Source organism: Podarcis filfolensis, assembly GCF_964270895.1.
Source record: "Podarcis filfolensis genome assembly, chromosome: 4".
Taxonomy (NCBI): Eukaryota; Metazoa; Chordata; class Lepidosauria; order Squamata; family Lacertidae; genus Podarcis; species Podarcis filfolensis.
This window is the reverse complement of record NC_139607.1, coordinates 92,332,047-92,357,439: the sequence shown is the minus strand read 5'-3', so window position 1 is coordinate 92,357,439 and position 25,393 is coordinate 92,332,047.

Genomic DNA, 25,393 nt, shown 5'->3' with positions numbered 1-25,393 from the left:
AGGCAACATGTACATTCCTTGCTCCACCCACTTTTGTCTCTGGCTCCACCCATCACTGACATGTGACTCTCAGAAGTTGCCCAGAAGGGAATGTGGCCACTGGGCTGAACAGGGATCCTCAGCAGCGATGGAGAAAGCAGCTCAGGCACCTGGGGTGGGGCAATCTGCCCATAGGGGTGGGGCGAGGGTGGGATGATCTGCCCATAGGGGCGGGATGCACCGCAGGGCTTCCAGAGTCTGCCTGTCTTCTCCCACTCAGCCACCCTACAGCTGGCGAGGGGAAGGCTGCGGGTGGACAGTTTGGGCAGCGGGGAGCCTCCGCGTGCTCAAGCCACCGCGTCTCTCCCAGGCCCCATGGTGAGTGCCACCTGGCATTTTGTCACCCCCCCTCAGTAGTTACACCCGGAACACACACCATCATGTAATAGACAAAAATCCCATGACTGCAATCACGGAGCAGGAATTCTAACAGTCCGCACTCACTGCACCCCCCTTCCTCTGCCTCTGATCCTCACCCCTGCATGACAAAACTCCCTTCCCCTCCCTATTGGCGGTGATGGGAAATGGAGAGAAGAAGAAGAGAAGAGTTTGGATTTGATATCCTGCTTTATCACTACGCGAAGGAGTCTCAAAGCGGCTAACAATCTCCTTTCCTTCCTCCCCCACAACAAACACTCTGCAAGGTGAGTGGGGCTGAGAGACTTCAAAGAAGTGTGACTGGCCCAAGGTCACCCAGCAGCTGCATGTGGAGGAGTGGGGAATCAAACCCGGTTCACCAGATTACGAGTCTACCACTCTTAACCACTACACCACACTGGCTGGCTCTCCAGTGAAGGGTTGAAGAAACCAGGGGCAGAAGCAACCCTTGCCCCTAAGGGGCTACCCAAGTACGCAGCACGGTTTGCCTTTGTGAACATAGCTTGTAAAAACATGCTTTTCCTGTGTTACTAGGTTTTGGGTGGGAGTCAGGCAAAGACCAAACCGGCCTTGTTGAATTTACCAAAGTATGCACAGCAGTGCAGCCTTAGTTAAAAGAAAAGGGGAAAAAATACTACTTTCATAAATGTTTTGTCCTTAATGATGAAATGTCTGGAACTTCTTCAGCGGTGCATTGTGAAATTAGAAATTATGACCGTGAAATCGCTTTTTGTTTTTGATGTGGAAAATCCAGCTTTGACAAAAGAGCTCAGACCTTTGGGAAGTGCCGCTGTGGTCACAGGACAGCAAGTGTGCTCATCTTTATCTGCCATGGGATTTGCATTAAGAGCTGGTGGTCTCATTTAAAAAATGGGCTGGCTTTTGTCAGCCCAGGTCCCAAGTGTTCTGCATGCATTAGGGGCTTGACAATGACTTTAAAGTCCCTTTGTGATTTGGGGCATTGGGTTTAGTTGGGGGGTGTTTCGCCTCTTCCTTAGAAGGCAAGGGAAAAAGCAACAACCCTTCCTTCTTCCATATGGGCCATGGAGGAGGGGCTAGACCACCCCCTTTGTTTCTTTTGGATTTGATATCCCGCCTTTCACTCCCTTTAAGGAGTCTCAAAGCGGCTAACATTCTCCTTTCCCTTCCTCCCCCACAACAAACACTCTGTGAGGTGAGTGGGGCTGAGAGACTTCAGAGAAGTGTGACTAGCCCAAGGTCACCCAGCAGCTGCATGTGGAGGAGTGGAGACGCGAACCCGGTTCCCCAGATTAGGAGACTACCGCTCTTAACCACTACACCACACTGGCTTTGATGACCATGCAAGTAAAAAAAGACTCCCTCTATGGAATGAGCATGCAGACTTGCCTGCACAGAATTCCTGGCTACCTCTGGTGACCAGGCAAAGTTGCAGCAACTTCCTGGAATTACAATTTTAAATGGAACTTTTGTTTTGCCCCCCCCATTTTTATTAATTTTTTCAAGAAATAGAAATTAAACAAAGAAAAACAAAGAACAATACATAACACTGTAAACACACTTACATACAAATTTTCCAAAATGAAAACTAATAAAAAAGAAAAGAAAAGGAGAAATAAAAGATATAAAGAAAAAAGACAAAAGAAAAGAAAAAATACTTTTCATAACCTGGAATATTACCAAATTCTTGCTTCAGATACTGCAATATATAAATCTTAGTTAAAATATTATAAAAGACTTCCACCACATTCACCACCCGGCTCTTAGTTATCTTGCTCGCATTTACATCTGTACATCATTTCCCTTCCTTAGATTCTTTCATAATCAATCAAATCTTTATGTTCTCTATATTCTTCACAAGGTTAGTCTAGACACAACCAAACTTTCGTATTTGAGCCCTGCTTGTATAAATAATCATTTAAACATTTCCATTGTTTCTGAATTAAATTTTTTGACTTATGCCTTATTAAGTCAAATCCATCAATTTTTGCTAACTCCAGGTACTCACAAAGTTTACTTAACTATTCCCCCTTTGTTGGAATATAATTTCCTTTACAATGACTGGCTACCAACATTCTCGCTGCCGTTGTTGTATACAGAAATATGTTGATTTTGTCTTTGGGAATATCCTTATTCAACATTCCTAATAAATATGCCTTTTGAAGCTGCAGATAAACTCCATGAAAAAACACCAACAAAAGCACAGTGATTCCCTGTTCTGATTTATTGAGAAGGACCCTGGGCTCTGAGATCCACGGAGACTGCCAACTCCATAACCTAAATTTTAAGAGCAGTCCTTGAATAATTGAAGGCCGGAGAAAGCTGGAGAGTCTCATGTTTCCTTGTTTTGGTCAGGTAAATCAAGAGCGCACCAGACCCAAGTACTGTAGAAGTCGCTGCACCTCCATTAACCTCAATAATTCAAAGACCGCGGCTGTTCCTTCTGAAATAACTCTTACATCCCAATGTTTCCCCCCTGGAATGGGAGCCAGTTGTCAAAAGTATCAAGAGGAGAGCAAGTCACAAGTTCTGGAGAAATGGCCTGGTGCAGAATGAGGAATATATTTCAGCCTGAGGACTGCATTCCCTTTTGGATAACCTTCTGTGGGCTGCATGTCAGTGTTTGAAAAAGAAAAGGTTCTGACCTCCTTTTTACTCCTTTGCCTAGTCTTCAGACCTTAGTTGGCGCAAAAGAGTATTCTTGCAGAGTATTTGTTATGTACTGAGTTGAATAGGATCCAAACTGCAGCAGTCTGATTGGTCCTAGAACAATAGGATCCAAAAGGCAGCAGTCTGATTGGTCCTAGAACAATAGGATTCAGAATGCAGCAGTCTGATTGGTCCTAGAACAATGCAGCAGTATGATTGGTTGGCAGGAACCACCCAATCATGCTCCAGATAGAAGTGAATCCACAACCTGATTGGCTTACAGTAGAATTCCGGAATTAGCCAATCATGTGCAGCCCATTGTGTAAATAATGTATATAAAGCAGATACTTTGAGGGGACATTCATTCATTCCTCCTCATCACTATGAGCTGAATAAAGAGCATGAAATCACTTTGCGACTCTGAGTATATTTCAGTATTGCTGCTTTTATTCTTAAAAAGTCTTCTCCAACCACGACGACAGCTTTTTTTTACACACACCAAACGCAACCAGCTTTCTACCATCCAACCAACCCACACCCAACACTTAACACTGACCACTCTATATATACAGGTACAATTTGATGAAAGGTTGCATGAGTCATTGTAGGCCACTGAATCATGCTGATTTAGTTCTTTTAGCATTAAAGAAACAGTGGCCAGTTTTTAGCCGTGACACCGCAATCCCACTGAAGGCTAAATAGTGTCCAGGGCAATGGGTATGACTCCTATATTTGCACAGTAGGCTACATTCCTCTGAACCAAAGCCAGAGGTCCATGCAGATAAGCAAGCAAGAGTTATTATAATTCAATGCACTTGAGGTGGGCAGGGATCAGGGTCAGTGAATGTTAGGATATTTCCGTTCCACCTTAAAAAGGGAGCAGGCTGTTGTGAGTCACAAAGTCTGCGTACTTCCGGCTCACAGGAAGTTTCTGTTTTTGCATATAGCTTTTGTCTCTCTCTGTGTCTCGACACGCAGGCAGGCAGTCATGTTTTTTCCTTTGTTCTGACCATCGCTGAATAAAGTTGTAAATATGCTCTCCTGAGTTCATCTTTCGTTGTGCGAACTCTGCGAAAGGGCGTGCACCAGTCCTTGGAATGTGGACAGCTGTTTCTGAGGCTTGTGTCGCTAATTGACTGGTACTGCGTTTCTACGGGAGATCGATGGATCGTCTGGAATCGACGTGGGGGCATGATGGCCTTTGTCTCCCTGGCAGTATCCCAACAGTGAAGGGTGTGGCCTAGAGATTGTTTGGGAAATTTCCTTTGGGGGTTCAAGTATGGAGGCTCACACCAAATTCTTTTTTTGTGTATAATTTTAAGTTTTTCTATTCGACATTTTAGAATATTCATTTAAGCAACCTTAAAATATCAATGACTTCCCTTCTTTCCATGGTTAGGTTTGCATGCCATAGTTTCCTGCACATTTTACATAAACTAAACCATTCAGTATTATGTTTTTACATCCATCAAAACTTATTTACTCTGTTGAATTTATCTTAATCTGCCAACTTTTTCCAATGTACACAATTTTCACCCATATATTCAATAAACATTTTCCAATCTTCTTTAAACGTATATTCTTATTGTTCTCTTATTCTGTAAGTTAAGTCTACAAGCTGTGCGTATTCTATTAGTTTATGTTGCCATTCTTCTTTAGGTGGGATCTCACTCGTTTTCCATTTTTGGGCTAACAAAACATGGGCCACAGTAGTGGCATACATAAATAAGCTTTTTTGACACCTGGGAATTTCCATCTGAATTATTCCCAATAATAAGGACTCTGTTTTGGGTTTTTTTTAAAGTACTTTTAAACATTTTTTCAATTCATTATAAATTATTTCCCAATAATTTTACCCTTTTACAAGTCCACCACATATGTAGAACATACCCTTGGCCTCATTGCCACACCAAATTCTCAATTGGTTAGAGTTTATTAAGTACAGTGGACGCTCGGTTTGCAAATGTGATCCGTGCAGGATGCACGTTTGCAACCCACAGCAGTGTGTCTGCGCATGCGTGGGTTGCGATTTGGCACTTCTGCGCATGCGCGACCCCCAAAACCCGGAAGTAACCTGTTCCGGTACTTCTGGGTTTCGACGGGTCCGTAACCCAAAAAAACGCAACCTGAAGCATCTGTAACCCGAGGTATGACTGTAATGCATTACTGGACAGAGTCCAAAGTCTGCAAGCGCATTGCTGTTGGGACACATGCTATATAGCCAAATATACGTCATAGCTGTTCATCCTCTCCCCAGCCCCTTTCTGCCACCTCAGTACAGTGGTACCTCGCAAGACGAATGCCTCGCAAGACGAAAAACGCGCAAGACGAAAGAGTTTTCCATTTTTGGAGTCGTTCCGCAAGACGAATTTTCCTATGGGCTTGCTTCACAAGACGAAACGTCTTGCGAGTTCTTGTGAGTTTGTTTCCTTTTTCTTAAAGCCGCTAAGCCACTAAGCTGTTAATAGCCGCTAAGCCGCTAATAGCCATGCTTCGCAAGACGAAAAAACCGCAAGACGAAGAGACTCGCGGAACGGATTAATTTCGTCTTGCGAGGCACCACTGTACTTCATCTCTTATCCAACCACAGCCGATGCAATACAACTTACTCAATCCATTTTTACTGTACATACCAGAACCCTCCTTGTACCGTATATGGAGTTTTTCACTTTAGCATTAAGCTGTTGGATTCCCATTTAACTTGTTTTGTGGCGAGGTTGCTTTTTTGTGTACATGCCACTGGCCTCAGGTGTAGGTGTGGCCTGAGGGACACCAAAAAATAAACCTGACTGAGGAAGAATCGGCATGGCTTCTGCAAAAGGAAGTCCTGTGTCTTTTTTTAAAAAAACATGTTTTTATTGATTTTCCAATATCGTTCCAATAGCAGCCTCATTATAACAAGACCAGTTTTATCCAATTAATACAATTATTAATGCCAATTATTCCAACGTCAAATTATACGATTGAATCAAACTGGCCTCCCCGTGTGCTAGATTTGATGGCTTCATTCTTCTACATTTTTATGTGTTCCAAAATCTTAATAATTTCCATTCCATTCAGATATAGTAATCCCTTATATAACAGCTACAATCTTGTGATTTCATACGTGTTGGTATATTAGGTAATTTATAAAGTTTCAAGAGAGGAACTCTTAACTGTAATACTTATTCTTTCCTGCGTGTGACAGTTCCCACCCCCTTATGTTTTCCTGTCCATATTTGGTATTATATCCTTCATTCCTACAACTGTTGATGGTTCCCGTCATACCTCGGCAGAAGCAGTTATCTCAGTTTCCAAAAGTCACTGCATTACTTCGTCCTGTGATTTGGTTTCCAGTAAACAAGCCGTCTTCACCATTTTTCCAGCCTAGGAAGAATGGTCTGAATCCAGACTGCTAATAGTTAATCCAAAAGCTTCTATTCCTGCAGCTGGTAAACTCCATTCCTTCCAGTTGCTGATTTATGGCCAATTGTCCTTATCTCAAACACATTACAGTGGTGCCTCGCAAGACGAAATTAATCCGTTCCACGAGTCTCTTCATCTTGCGGTTTTTTCGTCTTGCGAAGCATGGCTATTAGCGGCTTAGCGGCTATTAGCGGCTTAGTGGCTATTAACGGCTTAGCGGCTTAGCGGCTTTAAGAAAAAGGAAACAAACTCGCAAGAACTCGCAAGACGTTTCGTCTTGCGAAGCAAGCCCATAGGGAAATTCGTCTTGCAGAACAACTCAAAAAACGGAAAACTCTTTTGTCTTGCGCGTTTTTCATCTTGCGAGGCATTCGTCTTGCGAGGTACCACTGTATTTGTGGATAATGGAAGTTAGAGAGGACTTTGCTCCATATTTTCAAACTGTAGTGCCCCCCTCCCTCTCAGTTCCTTTCTCTCTCACACACACAGTTCTAGTTTTGTTAAATTCCATATTTATATTCCAATTTCTTCCATCCTTACTTGTACAGATTTTTTTTTAAAAAAAACTTGCATTCCGGGGAGTGTTGCCATACCATAAATGTAGAGAAAAACTTGATATAAGCTCCCATCCCCTCATTGTCTCCTTCACCAAATGAAATCCCCTCTCAAACCAAACCTTTTAAATTCTTGTAGCTGCTGCTATGAATAACAATAACAATAACAATAACAATAACAATAACAATAACAATAATAATTTATTTGTACCCCGCCCATCTGGCTGGGTTTCCCCAGCCACTCCAACAGAGATTAAAAATACATTAAAACATCATTAAGAACTTCCCTAAACAGGGCTGCCTTCAGATGTCTTTTAAACATCAGGTAGTTGTTTATCTCTGTGACATCTGATGCGAGGGTGTTCCACAGGGTAGGCGCCACTACCAAAAAGGCCCTCTGCCTGGTCTTCTCACAGTGAGGGAACCGCCAGAAGGCCCCCAGTGCTAGACCTGTGTCCTGTGTCTGGGCTGAACGATGGGGGTGGAGACTCTCCTTCAGGTCTACTGGGCCGAGGCCGTCTAGGGCTTTAAAGGTCAGCACCAACACTTTGAATTGTGCTCAGAAACATACTGGGAGCCAATGTAGGTCTTTCAAGACCAGTGTTATGTGGTCTCGGCAGCCGCCCCCAGTCACCAGTCTGACTGGGTTGTTTTTGCAGTTTCTTATCTCATCATCTCCAGCACACAACTGTAGTTTACTCCAATTAAAAAACCTGACTACCAGGATAACTTGTGCTTCCAGGAACAGGATTGGGGGTGTGTGTGTCGCAGTAGTCGGAGTGCTTCATGCACCCAGTGCGTTGACTGCCCTCTCAATCCGTGGGAAAGTGAGTGCCAGACCTACAGGCAAACTGCAGGTGAGAGCAAGGTCCGTCTTCCAACCAAAGAGGAATGCAGAAAATGCAATTTTCTGATTATTTCCACGGTGTGGGAGAGGCAATCATCCCCTGGCACACAGGAAATAGGAAGCCAGGAAGTCCTGTGTCACCAAGCTTCAATACAGTCATACTTCATGTTACGTTCACTTCATGTTATGTTCTTTCAGGTTACATCCTGCGGTCACCCGGAAGTACTGGAAAGGGTTACTTCCGGGTTTTGCCACTCGCACATGTGCAGATGCTCAAAATGACATCACGTGCATGTGCAGAAGCGGCGAATCACAACCCGCATGTGCACAGACGCACTGCTGCGGGTTGCGCTCTTTTCATGTTGTGAACGGGCCTCCAGCACGGATCCCGCTCGCAACCAGAGGTACCACTGTAATTCTTCAAGGGTGGCAGTGAACATGTTCGTAATCAGATATATATGCATTTGTCGAATCCCCTTTTCAAGCCACCTGGGCTGGTGGCCATTGGCACATTTTGTGGCAGTGAAAGCTGACAAATCAATTATGCAATGTGTGAAGAAATGCTTTCTTATGTCCATCCTTGATTTCTTGACTACATCTGAGCACACCTCAGGTGATACCAACGAACACTGAGCTGAGATCTACTGCAAACTTTTGCACTCTCAACTTCCATCTCAAGTTACATGAATATGGGGAGCGAGTTCTTTTTTAGATGTCAGTTCCCAGTGATGGGTCTGCGGCTCTTAAAATATGCCTGCAGCTGAGAGCTGCCTTGGTTTGTTTGTCGAGTCTCAGCCGTAGATGTTTTAAACACACCCACTCTTCTCCGGCAGAGATTCCTCCCAGTTATGAACTGTGCTTCGTTGTCTGATCAATGAACTCCCTATCCATTAAATGTGGCCTCTACCCATTGACCCCTTAGCTAACATGTCAACATTCTCCTGACAGTTATCTTCAGCAAATATTTTGCAATGACTTAAATAAATCTTGTTTTCAGTTCTCTCTGCAGCTGTAGCTCCCCCAAGATCTATTCTCCCACTGTTTCGGTTTTGCTCATGGTGCCCAGATCTTGCAATTATTGTGGTCGTAGTAGGATATGAAGAATCGGCTGAAGCTAAGCATTTCAGAATCCTGTTGATTTTAAGGGGAGGGTTAAGCACTTGCTTAAGACTTCAGTCTTTGGGACTTGGGTGGCGCTGTGGGTTAAACCACAGAGCCTAGGACTTGCCGATCAGAAGGTCTGCGGTTCGAATCCCCGCAACGGGGTGAGCTCCTGTTGCTCGGTCCCTGCTCCTGCCAACCTAGCAGTTCGAAAGCACCTCAGAGTGCAAGTAGATAAATAGGTACCACTCCAGCGGGAAGGTAAACGGTGTTTCCATGCACTGCTCTGGTTGCCAGAAGCGGCTTAGTCGTGCTGGCCACATGACCTGGAAGCGGTACGCCGGCTCCCTCGGCCAATAAAGCGAGATGAGCGCCGCAACCCCAGAGTCGGCCACTACTGGACATAATGGTCAGGGGTCCCTTTACCTTTACCTTAAGACTTCACTCAGTAATAATTGTGTTTGTTGTTCAGTTTTTGTATACAGTCATACCTCGGGTTGAAGCAGCTTCGGGCTGAGCATTTTCAAGTTGCGCTCCGTGGCGATCCGGAAGTAACGGAGCGCGTTACTTCCGGGTTTCGCCACTCGCTCATGCACAGACGCTCAAAATGACGTCATGCTCATGCGCAGAAGCGGCAAATCGCAACCCGTGCACGCGCAGATGCGGGTTGCGTTCGCTTCAGGATGCGAACGGGGCTCCGGAACGGATCCCGTTCGCATCCAGAGGTACCACTGTATAGCCAAAGGCTAGCATAAGGAACACAAAGGTTTCCTCTAAAATCACACATTGCAAATGTTGGGGAAGGCAGTGATGAAAAGTCTATTCCCTGGCCTTGCAGAAGTACCAGCTACTGATGCAGGTCTTATTGCAGGCTGCTCTCCTGACTATCCCTTGTTTTGTGTTTGGTAACTTCTGTAAATCTTTGGATACATATTTTTTTCCTTAAAAAACTTTTAAAACTCAGCCACATAACCATCTGTTTGTCTTGTGGAATGCAGAGGTGGGGTAGTCACAATCGATACCTGATGCCCCCAAGTGTTTCATCCCGCAAATAACTTTTTTTCTTATTAAAACATGGGTGTTCCGGTCCCAGTTGATGCTTCCTTAATTCGTTGGGTGTGTGTGTGTGTTTTTGTGTGTGAGTTCCACCCAGAGAAAGAAATCTACTTTAATTTCATTAGGAAAGAGGAACATATTAACGAGCAGATCACCACAGGACTAAGCAGCTTATTTTGTTAACATCTGAAAAATAATGAGGCTGGAACAGCTTTCCGCACGGTTGATGAATATATTCCACAGGGCTTGATTAATCTATGTAAACCCTGCAGTACTTTTCTTTCAGTCCCGACTTTTACCATTCTGAGCTGCAGTTTTTGGAGCTTGTTAAGCTCCCCCCCCCCCCCCGATGATACAGTAATGGCTCTATATAAAAGTAACAGATAGATCTAATCTGAGAGATAATTTCCCCCCGGGGAGTGAGGATTGTGTTTGCCTTCACCTAATTATGATAAATTATCACATGCTAATCATGTTTCATATAACCAGGCGGTGCCTCGCAGCAACCAAGCCCGCTTCTTTTTTGGGTTTCTGGAGAGCATGTTCCGGAATTTTCCAGAAGGCCCTCGATATAGTTACGCACGAGACCTTTTCAGACATTGTGATCGTTGGGTGACCAGGGTTCAGGAATGAAGTGATTCTCTCCCTTGCCTACATGTCTCAATCTTCCAGAATCAGAACATGTGGAAAGGACTTCATTTCATGCCTTTCCAAGGATGTATGCAAAAGCACAAACTGCGATGGAGATGGCCTTCTGGAAAATTCTGGAATATTCACCCAAAAGCCGTTCTGGGTGCAAAGAAGCTTGACCGATTTCTTTTTTACTGTTGTTGTTTTTTATAATTTTATTGAGAAAAATAATGCGTACAAATAACACAAATACGCCTCAAAACAAACAACACAAATATACATATAATACATATAGTCCTTACAAACTCAAACAAGACACCTTACCCACGCCGGTGACTTCCCTCCACCACAGCTCGACTTCCTTAAATTTTAATTTGATTATTTCATTGCATTTCTAAGAATCTTCATCTCTTGCAACCATTCCTGACAAAATAAAAAAATTCCTTCCAGTAGAACCTTAGAGACCGACTAAGTTTGCTATTGGTATGAGCTTTCATGTGCACTTAGTTGATCTCTAAGGTGCTACTGGAAGGATTTTTTTTATTTTGTTTCGACTACAGCAGACCAACTCGGCTACCTACCTGTAACTAGAACCATTCCTGATTTCATTTTCATCTTTGCTTTACCTACTTACTTACTTAATCTATACTTACTAGGCATATATTCATATTCTCACATCTAATTTACATATTTAATCTGCATATTAACATATATTTTTAGAACAGTATTTTTCGAAGCATGACCGATTTCATAACAGTCTTAGGTACATTTATGAAGAAGAACTGATGATGGTTCTTCCTGCTTCTTCCCTTTTGGTTTTTGTACCATGTTGACCAGATTATTTTCTTTGCCACTAACGGTGAGACACCTGGATTAATAACAGATTCTTTTTTAAAAAAGGTTAATGGAACACATCTGTGACATCAATTTTCAGAACCTGGGAAGACAATGTCTTTGGGAAACCTTCCAGTTCTGGGCAGGTTCATATGGAGAAAAGTGGTCCTTAGGTGGCCTCGACCCATATAATGCTTAAACTTTCCAAACCAGCTCTGTGAAGTGGCTCAGTGGAAAAGCACCTGCTTTGCATGGGGAAAGTTCTAGGTTCAATTCTTGGGCATCTCCAATTAGGGCTGGGAATGTTCCTTTTCTGAAACCCTGGACAGCTGCTGCCAGTCAGTGTACCAGGGGTGCCCAAACTTTTTTCAAAGAGGGCCAGATTTGATGAAGTGAACATGCATGAGCTTTTTTTAGGATTGAAGTTGTTGAGCGTGTTTTAGGATTTTACCCTAGGACATATACTGCCACAGGGGCTGGATCACATTGACTGGCGGGCTGGATTAGGACCCGGAAACAGATTTTGGACATGCCTGGTGTAGTCAATACAGTGGTACCTCGGGTTACATATGCTTCAGGTTACATGCGTTTCAGGTTACAGACTCTGCTAACCCAGAAATAGTGCTTCAGGTTAAGAACTTTGCTTCAGGATAAGAACAGAAATCGTGCTCCGGCGGCGCGGCAGCAGCAGGAGGCCCCATTAACTAAAGTGGTGCTTCAGGTTAAGAACAGTTTCAGGTTAAGTACAGACCTCCGGAACGAATTAAGTACTTAACCTGAGGTACCACTCAATGTCAGGAGTGCCAACTTGGCTGCGCAACAGTGGGTGCCCGGGGCTGTGGGTGCTATGCAGTATGCATGGCCCTGCCATTGAAATTTGTGGGTGCCCGGCCTCTTCATGGGGAATTTTGTGGGTGCCCCAGGTAGTTAGTATCTATGCTCAATGTGTGGCAATTTTGTACATTGTTTGGGCATGGAAACAAACTGGTAACCAGCACAGCTTGGCCAGAACTGGTTCCACAAGACTTCTTGTCCCCATGCGCATCTACCTTAAGAAATAAATGAATTAAATACACCCCCAAATGTTGTATTGGGCCCAACCGTTAATAAGGTAAAAGGTAAAGGGACCCCTGACCATTAGGTCCAGTCGTGGCAGACTCTGGGGTTGCGGCGCTCATCTCGCTTTACTGGCCGAGGGAGCCAGCATACAGCTTCCAGGTCATGTGGCCAGCATGACTAAGCCGGTTCTGGCAACCAGAGCAGTGCACAGAAATGCCGTTTACCTTCCCGCCAGAGCGGCACCTATTTATCTACTTGCACTTTGAGGTGCTTTCGAACTGCTAGGTTGGCAGGAGCAGGGACCAAGCAACAGGAGCTCACCCCGTCATGGGGATTCGAACCGCCAACCTTCTGATCAGCAAGCCCTAGGCTCTGTGGTTTAACCCACAGCGCCACCCATGTCCCGTTAATAAACCCATCAGCAAAACAGCCAGCCTTTGCAGCGTTCTGTGGAAAGTTTTTCTCGACCCAGTTACTTTGGTTACTTGAGGTAAAGTGAGGTTGACGAAGGACTGCAGAATGGAGGGGGGAAACAGCTTTCAGTGATGTTACTGACCACTAGAGGCTTTGTGGGTCAAGAAACGAAGTGTAAAAAGGAAAGAAAACCAGGCCACAGCTCCTGGGGGGAAACAACAGGCCCGGAAAATCAGATTGTGTGCTGAAATCAAAGCAGCTCCGCTCGGTTCTTGTAGGAAAGAACTTTTGCACGGATACGCCTCGCCACCTTTGCCCGTAAAACATCTGTGATCGGTGTTTCGTTGTCAGCTGGGAGACCATATTACTTCAGTCAGGGACAAATAGCACAAGCATATTTTTAAAATGTTATTTCAAGAGACGATCATAATCACCATCAAAACATCTTACTTTCCCCATCGTGGTAGATAATCTAATCTGAACCTACCCCAAATCTTTACAAGTCTCATTTAAAAAAGAAAATAAATTATGGATGAGAAAGCTAAATTATAGAGTCTGTACGCTTTAATACTCTCTAATACTCTCAAATAGACTGTTACTCTCTAATGCTCCCTCATAGACTGTAATAAACTGCTCCTGTAGTCAGGAACAAATAGCAAAAGTGTATTTTTAAAATGTCATTTCAAGAGATAATTAATTTGACTCCTATTACTGTTTTTCTTTTCTTTTTAACATACTTTTTCAATCATGGTAGGAAATCTAAATTGAATCTGCCTCAAACCATTAAATGTCTCACTCTTTTCTTTAATTTCTGAATGAAATACAGAAGATGATTATACACAGTCTCTGCTCTTTGCTACTCTCTAATAGAGTTTTTTCTTTGAGGAAGATTGTACGTTTTGCAGAAAGAGATTTACGAGGTCCACTTGAAGGAAGGCGAAACACTGGACACTGTGGCTGTTGGGGAGAAGGGGGTCAGCCTTGGAAGGCGAGGACACTTCAAATTCTATGCTGTGTAACCCACTTTTTAATTTAAAAGTTTTCAAAATGAAATGAGACCATTTTTTTAAAAAGGCTTATTTCTAATACTTCTATCCTGGGCTGAACAAGATCCAGCTGCGTTGGTCCACAGTCTTGCCTGTGAGGACATTGGGGACACCTGCTGCCTAGCAACTGCCAACTGGCTGTCAAGGAAGTCTTGCCTCCATCTTGGACTGAGTGAGCAGTGGTTTCTGAGCCCCATTCCTTTCCACAGATACCAGTAACTCCTGATACAGACACACATGGCCCTTTTTAGGGGGAAGCACCATAGCTACACAATATGTTAATACAGAAATCTTCTCCTTTTGTGGAATGATGCAGCACACCCTCCCCATGGCCACCAAAAGAGGATGTTCCGCTCAAAAACAAAACTCAAACCCAGCTACTTTCCTCCCATATGAGTGTGGGAAAAGGTGGAGGGATGGGAGAAAGGACCTCCTCATTCATTTAAATGGATGGAACAGATTAGGTGTGCATTCTTTTGCACAGGCAGTAATAATAATAATTTATACCCCACCCATCTGGCTGGGTTTCTCCAGCCACTCTGGGTGGCTTCCAACAAAATATTAAAAATACAATAAAACATCAAACATTAAAAACTTTCCTAAATAGGGCTGCCTTCAGATGTCTTCTAAAAGTCAGATAGTAGTTTATTTCCTTGATATCTGATGGGAGGGCGTTCCACAGGGCGGGCGCCACCACCAAGAAGGTCCTCTGCTTGGTTCCCTGTAACCTTGCTTCTCGCAGGGAGGGAACCACCAGAAGGCCCTCGGAGCTGGACCTCAGTGTCCAGGCTGAACGATGAGTGTGGAGACGCTCCTTCAGGTATACTAGGCCAAGGCCGTTTAGGGCAGGGGTCAGCAAGGTTTACCTCACCTGGGCCAGTTCACTCCCGCGGAGATCACTCCGTGGGCCGGATTTTCAGCACCGCGGAAGCGAGTCCGCACTGTGGGACTCACCTAGTGGGCAGCTCGGTTTGGGGGTGGCTCATGGGCCATTTAAACGACCCTCATGGGCTGCTTGTGGCCCATGGGCCACAAGTTGCTGACCCCTGGATTAGGGCTTTAAAGGTCAGCACCAATACTTTGAATTGTGCCCAGAAACTTACTGGGAGGCAGTACATAGTGGGAGGCAGTACGTGAGGCAGTTGTGCTTCAAGAGGTCATGTTGGAGCAGAGCTACCAGGCAGCACCTGCTTGGAGGTGGTTCCATAGTCTTTGTTACCAGTGCATTTTTGACAATAACAGTGAAATATTCTGTTTGTGGGGACTGCGCTGCTGTTTCTTTGCCAGCATGGTGTATTTGAGGTTAATAGAATATAACTTTTATCTGGAGAGGCTACAGTTTCCTGTCTGATGCTATAATACTCCATGCATAAAAAACATTTCCCTGTAGAGCATGAAAAGTGGATGAGGAGAGGGAAGTGTTTTACTCTATAGAGTTTTCGGTTTTCTACTACACATAGCCAAAGAGGAGTCAGTCTCCTATGTGAGCTATCCTACATATTGACGAAAAGTTCCTCACACAACTACATATTTGCTACGTGGTGAGAGGAAGCAAAACACACACGCACACAGAGCTCTTCTATAAGCTGACCATTTAGAAAGCACCCTTTTCAAATATTTGTATTTAATTGCATTTTAGTTATAACAGTGTATAGGAGTGAACCCTCAGCACAAATCAGCTGGGCATAGATAGGAAATAAAACCAACCGTAGTTCACTTCCAATTTTATTTCAAAATCTAATACATACAAAATAGAGCTGAGCTTAAATGACTTAGTGGTTTTTCATGCTGAAAGGTTTCTGCCCCTTGCAGCGATTGTTCAGCCAAATTTATTATAATCCATCAACAAACCAACCAACTAATTAATCGCCTTCAATATAAATTTCAAGGTGATTTACAATGATACAATAAATCGCCTGTTTTAAAATAAAATAAATAAAAATAAAATAACTCACAATATTAGTAGTAGTAATAATAGTAATAATAATAAACTGCTGAGATCTAATTCCTGCTGCCCCATCTCTCAGCTGGGAAAGCAAGAACATCTTTATAACTACCAGGCAACTGTCATATCTCAACAGGGATGTTTCCCTACAAAATGGTGGCAGCCCCACTGAAAGCCCTGCTCTGAGTTACTGTGCACTGGGATCCTGATATTGTTTACTTCTTCATTCAGTTTGCCCTTGGTTGACCTCTCACACACTTGCCCCCAAGAAACCATCTCTAGCTGACTCTGCAATACTGTGATATCATTTCATCTACCATGTGATCCCTAATAGTCTAGATACCTTCCGGTTAATTCAGGGAGGAGGAAGCAGCTATGGTCATCAGGGGAAGTGTAGTGGCAAAGAAGCACCAGCAGATAGACGGAGTTAGGCAGGGATGATGGGAGTTGTAGTCCAATTACATGTGTAAATGGGTTCCCCAGACCTGTCTACTTTAGCCCCATAAGTGATTGACACCTGCCAAGTGCCGTGGAGATGGAGATACATTATGCTACTGGCCCATTTTTATCAGTTATGTTCATGGATCACAACATGAGGACATTTTGGGACTTTTAAGTCCATCAAAGCTATAGGGCCATCACTAAAAAGAAGTATTATACTTTCCTTGTGCCTTACCTCAAAATAGCCTGGCTAATTAGGTACCCTTTCTTAGTGTATTGCCACAAACAGAAGACACAGACATCTGTAATGCATAGCAATTTTAAAGGGGATGGGGGAAAAGAAGCTGGATGGTGCTTTTACTATTATTATTTATTATTATAAATGTTGTTGTTGTTTAGCCATTTAGTCATGTCCGATTCTTCGTGACCCCATGGACCAGAGCATGCCAGGCACTCCTGTCTTCCACTACCTCCCGCGGTTTGGTCAGACTCATCTTTGTGGCTTCGAGAACACTGTCCAACCATCTCGTCCTCTGTCGTCCCCTTCTTCTTGTGCCCTCCATCTTTCCCAACATCAGGGTCTTTTCCAGGGAGTCTTCTCTTCTCACGAGGTGGCCAAAGTACTGGAGCCTCAGCTTCACGATCTGTCCTTCCAGTGAGCACTCAGGGCTTATTTCCTTAAGAATGGATGCATTTGATCTTCTTGCAGTACATGGGACTCTCAAGAGTCTCCTCCAGCACCATAATTCAAAAGCATCAGTTCTTCGGCGATTATTATAAATAGTTCCTGAGAATTCAAACTAGCACCTGAGAAGTATACAGCATGGCAGCCTAGCAATTTCCTTTTTAGGATTAACATAAATTAATGGGAGAAGATCTGGAAACAGACAGGTCACAGCTCCTAGGCAAAAACACCTGGGCAGAGATGTGCACAAGGAAAGGGATGGATTTCTTTCCCCGCAGTTGCCTTGCCAGTCACATCAGTTTCTCATTGAAAAGGCTTCCTGGGCCAAGTTGCCATGGCAACGGAACATTAATCTGCCAACTCTTCCTCTCTGCTGAGGGTGGGGTGTGTACCACTGGAAGGGCATCCTTTTCTGTGCCTTACCAGATCTCCAGTATCAGTCTGAGAGGCATCACTTGTGGGAAATCAGGGCAGTTACACCAAGTCCAAACTAGGGGTACAAGATAATTTTTGATCAATTTTACTTACTTCCTTTAGAACAAGGGTTCCTAAACTGTGGTTCATGGACCACCAGTGTTCCACAAGCCTCATTCAGGTGACCCATGGCATGTTCTCATTCAGTTGTATTTTTAATTGCATCTTTTATCTCTTACATTGCATTTTGTTGTATTACAATTTGAATTCCATGGAAATGCAATTCAATGGAATGCAATGTAAGAAATAAAAAGAACAATACAATTACACCGAGCACAGCATATTGCAATTGGTTACAACAGGCAGAAAAATCATTAAGTTGTCTGCCAGCACCAATACCAATTCTCAAGTGGTCCATGGTGGAAAAACCTTGAGAACCACTGTGCTTTGTGGAATTGAAAAAAATTCTGAGTAAGGGGTGATTTGAATCCCCAGGACAGTGAGGAAAACCAAGTCCTATGAAGAAAAGTTGAAAGGGTTGGATACGTTTAGTCAGGAGAATAGAAAAGGGGGAGACATGATAGCACTCTTCAAATTTCTGAAGGGCAGGACTAGGACCAATGGGTAGGAGTTGCAGGGAAGCAGATTTCTGCTAAATATTTGGAACTACTTCCTAAAGGCAAAAGCTGTTCAACAGTGGAACAGATTGCATCAAGAGGCATTTCAATGGAGGTGTGATGTTCATCTCTTAGGGAGACTGCAGTTGCATCCTGTATTGCAGATCCGTATAGTTAAAGCTATGGTTTTCCCAGTAGTGATGTATGGAAGTGAAAGCTGGACCATAAAGAAGGCTGATCGCCGAAGAATGGATGCTTTTGAATTCTGGTGCTGGAGGAGACTTTTGAGAGTCCCATGGACTGCAAGAAGATCAAACCTATCCATTCTTAAGGAAATCAGCCCTGAGTGCTCACTGGAAGGACAGATCCTGAAGCTGAGGCTCCAATACTTTGGCCACCTCATGAGAATAGAAGACTCCCTGGAAAAGACCCTGATGTTGGGAAAGATGGAGGGCACAAGGAGAAGGGGATGACAGAGAACAAGATGGTTGGACAGTGTTCTCGAAGCTACAAACATGAGTTTGACCAAACTGTGGGAAGCAGTGGAAGACAGGAGTGCCTGGCATGCTCTGGTCCATGGGGTCACGAAGAATCGGACACGACTAAACAACAACAACAACATTGAACAGAGCATGGGTAGGCAAACTAAGGCCCGGGGCCCGGATCTGGCCCAATTGCTTTCTAGATGAAGAGAAGAAGAGTTTGGATTTGATATCCCGCTTTATCACTACCTGAAAGAGTTTCAAAGCGGCTAACATTCTCCTTTCCTTTCCTCCCCCACAACAAACACTTTGTGAGGTGAGTGGGTCTGAGAGACTTCAGAGAAGTGTGACTAGCCCAAGGTCACCCAGCAGCTGCACGTGGAGGAGCGGAGACGCGAACCCGGTTCACCAGATTATGAGTCTACCGCTCTTAACCACTACACCACACTGGCTCTCTTCTAAATCCAGCCCACGGACGGTCCGGGAATCAGCGTGTTTCTACATGAGTAGAATGTGTCCTTTTATTTAAAATGCATCTCTGGGTTATTTGTGGTATCTGCCTGGTGTTTTTACATGAGTAGAATGTGTGCTTTTATTTAAAATGCATCTCTGGGTTATTTGTGGGGCATATGAATTCATTCATATTTTTTCTTCAAAATATAGTCTGGCCCCCCACAAGGTCTGAGGGACAGTGGACTGGTTCCCTGCTGAAAAAGTTTGCTGACCTCTGGAATAGAGAATTGGATAGGATTAACCACAGTGCCCCTTCTGATGCTATTATTTTATGAATCTATGAAACTTGACCTGTAATGACTGGACAAAGTATCCAGATGGATATGCAAGAGAATTGCTGGAATGGAAGAATTGTGTTCAAGGCCGTCTTCCGTGCATTGGTCAGATAACTCCACATGTTCCCTCCAACACTTACCAGTAATCATCTTCATTGTCAAGAGCTACTGCCTGCCTCTAGATTGAATATGAAACTTTTTGCTACCCAGGCTTCATAACACAGTCCCCTGCTATTTAAAGAGATTCACTGGGAAAAAAGCTATTCAGGTAGAATGGCTTCAGTTGCTATGAGTGCCACAATCTTGATGATAACCTTCCAGGCAGCTTCAAATCTGCAAATGCCACAGAACAGGCACCCTTTAAAGCACTTAAGGTTGCGAGCTATTGATACAGATTGTGAATAAACGTGCACCGCTTCTAGTGAGAGGAGAAACCAGTAATTTTATTTTAAGGATGAAAGACAGAAAAGTGACCTTCATGTGGAATTCAGAGTGTTGCTTGAAGGTCTTTGAACTTTGTGATAAAGCACCAAATCAACAATGTATTGTGCTTACTCTAATGGCTTTCTAATGGTGCCCATTGTAGCTTAAAATGCTACCTTGAGCACCAGTACAGATCTGGGGACACCCATAGTTGCCCCTTCATAGTAGGGAACATTGTTTAAATGTCTCTTTCACGTGTGCCAATCTGAGCACCTCGTTTCATGTTGCATTCATGGTGATGGAGCTCTTGCAGTGCACCAGAAGCCCTAGACCGCATGGGTGAGTTGCCAGGGGATGCTGATATCGGGGAGGTCTCTTGTTCCTGGCTGAAGCCTGCAGGGTGTTCAGGTGCCGGTGATCAGGACCACAGACAGCTCACTGAGGTCATTGCAAGATAAAAGATAGAGCCAAGACAAAAGACTGGCCCACATTTGAGCATTATTTAGCAGTAGCCTGGAGCCAATCCTGAGCAGTGTGTGTGTTGTTTAAGCTTCACCTCAGCAGAGGAAGACTGCTTGGGCCTCGGTCCAGTATATCTGAAGGAGCGACTCCACCCCCATCGTTCTACCCGGACACTGAGGTACAGTGCTGAGGGCCTTCTGGTGGTTCCCTTGCTGCGAGAAGCCAAGTCAGAACCAGGCAGAGGGCTTTCTTAGTAGTGGCGCCCGCCCTGTGGAACGCCCTCCCATCAGATGTTAAAGAGAACAACAACTACCAGACTTTTAGAAGGTATTTGAAGGCAGCCCTGTTTGAAGGTGAAGGACCCCTGACAGTTAAGTCCAGTTGCGAATGACTCTGGGGTTGCAGCGCTCATCTCGCTTTACTGGCTGAGGGAGCTGACATTCGTCTGCAGACAGTTTTTCTGGGTCATGTGGCCAGCATGACTAAGCTGCTTCTGGTGAAACCAGAGCAGCGCATGGAAACGGCGTTTACCTTCCTACCGGAGCGGTACCTATTTATCTACTTGCACTTTTTGCGTGCTTTCGAACTGCTAGGTTGGCAGGAGCTGGGACCAAACAATGGGTGCTCACCCCGTCACGGGGATTCGAACTGCCAACCTTCTGATCGGCAAGCCCAAGGCTCAGTGGTTTAACCTACAGTGCCACCCATGTCCCTCATGCAGCCCTGTTTAGGGAAACTTTTAATGTTTGATGCATTACGCTATTTTAATATTTTGTTGGAAGCCGCCCAGAGTGGCTGGGGAAGCCCAGCCAGATGGGCGGGGTATAAATAATCAATTATTATTATTATTTGAACTGGAGGCCCCGAAATCCTCCTCTGTTGCCACCAGACCTAGCCTGTGTGTTTGTGTTCTCTTCCCAGCTGCTGGCCATTCATGATATGAGTCCAAAGAGCTGGATGATGTGGGCAGATTTACCTCCTTAGCCATGGAAAATGTGGGCCATCACTGTTACCTGGCCCCCCTTTTTTTCCTTGGATACCTCTGGTGGTTATGTTAAAGCTCCTCCCTTTTTACTCCATGCAGGAAAAGCCTATGGTGCAGTAGGAAACAAACACACACATACATACATCGGCAAGCAAAGCAGCAAGTGCTGGGTATCTTTGGCAATGAAGCGGCCTCAATTCTTCTGCTTCTTTTCACAAAAAACTGAACTCACGTAAGATGGTGATGGGGGCGGGGAGCACACACATGGAATGATGCCCTCCACCTTACAGGGGTTAACCAGTATGAAAGAAATCACAGTGACTACATGGTGTTCTTTCTACCTGTCTGGCTTGGGTTGAAAATATCTCAGACCCCAGCAAATATAGCAGAAAGTCCCTGAAGGCAAATAGCAAAATGAAAATGTCAAATAGCATTTCACTTGGCCTTTAAGATCAAACAACATTTTTCTCCTTGTTTGTGCAGGGGTTTTTGTGTAGTAGCTTTTTAAATAAAAAAACCAAACCACCAATATTCAAAATGGTTTAGAAGCAGAGCTGGAAATTGTAGTGCTACTATTATTATTTATTAATTATTTATTGATGCTGTTAGTAGCAATAGTAGTATTTATGTAGACCTTGATTGAATGATTTTGGGCTTTATTTTGTGTTTCAGTTATTTATTTATTGTAAACTAGCCAGAGGACTTTATGGTGTGGGGATACAAATGTTGTAAACAAAGAAACGAATCAGTTCAACAAAATGAATACCGATAGGAACAAATGTAAGGTTGTACACTTGCTGTTGTTTAGTTGTTTAGTCGTGTCCAACTCTTCGTGACCCCATGGACCAGAGCACGCCAGGCACTCCTGTCTTCCACTGCCTCCCGCAGTTTGGTCAGACTCACCTTTGTGGCAGTTTGGTCAAAGTAATGTTAGTAGCTTCGAGAACACTGTCCAACCATCTCGTCCTCTGTCGTCCCCTTCTCCTTGTGCCCTCCATCTTTCCCAACATCAAGGTCTTTTCCAGGGAGTCTTCTCTTCTCATGAGGTGGCCAAAGTATTGGAGCCTCAGCTTCAGGATCTGTCCTTCCAGTGAGCATTCAGGGCTGATTTCCTTCAGAATGGATAGGTTTGATCTTCTTGCAGTCCATGGGACTCTCAAGAGTCTCCTCCAGCACCAGAATTCAAAAGCATCAATTCTTCGGCGATCAGCCTTCTTCCAGTGAGCACTCAGATGTCTTCTAAAAGTTGTGTAGTTCTTTATCTCCTTGACCTCTGATGGGAGGGTGTTCCACAGGGAGGGTGCCACTGCCAAGAAGGCTCTCTCCCTGGTTCCCTGTAACCTTACTTCTTGCAGTGAGGGAACTGCTAGAATACCCTCGGAGGAGGACCTCAGTGTCTGGGTTGAATGATGGGTGTAGAGGCGCTCCTTCAGAGGGCCAAGGCCATTTAGGGCTTTAAAGGTCAGCACCAACACTTTGAATTGTGCTTGGAAATGTACTGGGAGCCAGTGAAGATCTTTTAGGACCGTTGTTATATGGTCCCGGCAGCTGCTCCTAGTCATCAGTCTAGCTGCCACATTTTGGATTAGTTGTTTCTGAGTCACCTAGCGCATTGCAGTAGTCCAAGTGGGAGATAACTAGAGTATGCACCACTCTGGTGAGACAGTCTGTGGGCAGGTAAGGGTCTCAGCCAGCATACCAAATGGAGCTGGTAGACAGCTGTCCTGGACACAGAATTGACCTGGTGTCTGACCATGCCAATCCAATCCCCACCAGTGGGACTGCATAACATACTCTTTCTTACCCAACCAGACATTTCTCTAGGATGAAACCATTGCTGCTCCAAATGCTTGGCTGAGTTCAAAAGAAAAGATGGATAATCTCCAAATTACAGAATTTATCCATTATTATCAATTGCTTGCCACCAACGGAGCTGAGATGGGTTATCTCACTTGGGGAGGTGGTGGTTTATGTAGCGTTCCAACGTCTCATCTGAACCTCTGGCTGCAGTCAAATTGCCTGGTTGCATTGCAACAGTTTGCAAATGTTTGCCAATCCCATCAACGCCAAATGCAGAAATAACAGCTTGCCTTCTGCCTTCTGTGCCGGGAGCAGATGTCTGCTGTTAATCTGGGTTTCATTTCTAGTTGTGAAGGAGAGAAACCTTCCTGGATTGGTTTTGGTCTACGAAGAACAACTATGCAAGAGGTTCTTCAAATTTTGTTCTAGTGAGTGCTGATTTACATGATGCTGTGGACAAGTGGAGGAGGACAGGAGGGTAGGATTCGTTTGCGGGAATTTCCTTTGATAATGCTACTAAGGGATCGGAGGTGGAGAGTTACCTTGCTTCCATGCCAACCCTGTTCTCTGGAACTGTTTTTATTTACTCACCTTTTTGGAGTGTGCAGAGACCTCATCACAATTCAGTTGCAATCCAGTAGTCCTCCCTATTTTGCCAGATTTATGATTTATGGATTTATGTCTGGCATGGCAAAGCACTACAGTGGTACCTTGGGTTACAGATGCTTCAGGTTACAGACACTTCAGGTTACAGACTCCACTAACCCAGAAATAGTACCTCTGGTTAAGAACTTTGCTTCAGGATGAGAACAGAAATCATGCGGTGGTGGCAGCAGGAGGCCCCATTAGCTAAAGTGGTACCTCAGGTTAAGAACAGTTTCAGGTTAAGAACGTACCTCCAGAACGAATTAAGATCTTAACCCGAGGTACCACTGTAAAGGTAAAGGGACCCCTGACCATTAGGTCCAGTCGCAGACGACTCCAGGGTTGCTGTGCTCATCTCGCTTCACTGGCCGAGGGAGCTGGCTTACAGCTTCCGGGTCATGTGACCAGCATGACTAATCTGCTTCTGGCGAACCAGAGCAGCGCACAGAAACACAGCTGGAGCAGTACCTATTTATCTACTTGCACTTGACGTGCTTTCGAACTGCTATATGGGCAGGAGTTGGAACAGAGCAACAGGAGCTCACCCCTTCACGGGGATTCGAACCGCCGACCTTCTGATCGGCAAGCCCTAGGCTCTGTGGTTTAACCCACAGCGCCACCCGCGCAAGGCACTACTGAGGCTTTTAAGCGCTCTTTTGGCTTTGGAAAACACTTCCTCTTTGCAAGTACAGCCCATTTTATTGCTTCATATAGTGTCCCAACCGTTTCTTAGAGTTTTGGGGGGACGGCGTGCACAGGATACCTTACCCCCTTAGGTATTTAGCACTTGGGGGTACTGAACCTCAGTGCCAACCTGTGCACTGGCCATGCTCCTGCCTGACATTTGGAAGAACCCCAATGAGCATAGAAACATCCCCTTTGGGCTTTAAATATATGGTGTCCCATGGCCTTTGCCTAACCACCAACTGCTAACCACAACTGAAGTACGTAATTTGCCCTTCTCACTGTAGGCTAACTGCCCATAACAGTGGCTGCTCTCTGCTTCAACTCTTTGCTGAGCACTCCACCTTATAACTCAACTATGAAGCACCAGGAAATGTACCTGTTTCCTTATCTTGTGGGGTATCCCTGCACCATTTCTGCAAGCTGCTGGGGGCAGGCTGGTGCTATCGCAGAGAAGGATGGAGCTGGTGTGTGGAACTGTGGCGACGAAGCAACTCATCACTTTCTCCATGTGGTCTCCAGGTTGTGGAATGCTCTCATCTCCAAGGTGCGAAGGGCTGGAGCTCAGTAGTAGAGCATCTGCTTTGAATGAAGAAGGTCCCAGGTACTTTCGCCAGCATCTCCAAGCAAGACTGGGAGAGATTCTCTGCCTGAGACCCTGGAGAACCACAGCCAGTATAGGAAATGCTGAACTAGATGAACTATTGGTCTGACTTAGCATAAGGCAGTTTGCTATGTTCCACTATTGGAATACAGCTTTTGGGATGTTTCCCCTCATGCCGCATTCCCTGTTTTGCTGCTCTTATTTTTGGTATTGGGTTTATTTGTTTTGTTCTTTTGACACTGACAAGACCAGCAGTTTCACAACTGGAGGAAATAGCAGCATGGGAGGACGAACACCCCAACTTTGCCAGAGTGTTAAAAACGGCATGTGTTGAAAGATCCCAGGTGACATCTAGAGTGACATGACTTCTATTTTTACATTGTGTGTGTGTGTGTATAATAGAATTGTGATGCTGCAATGGCTGTGC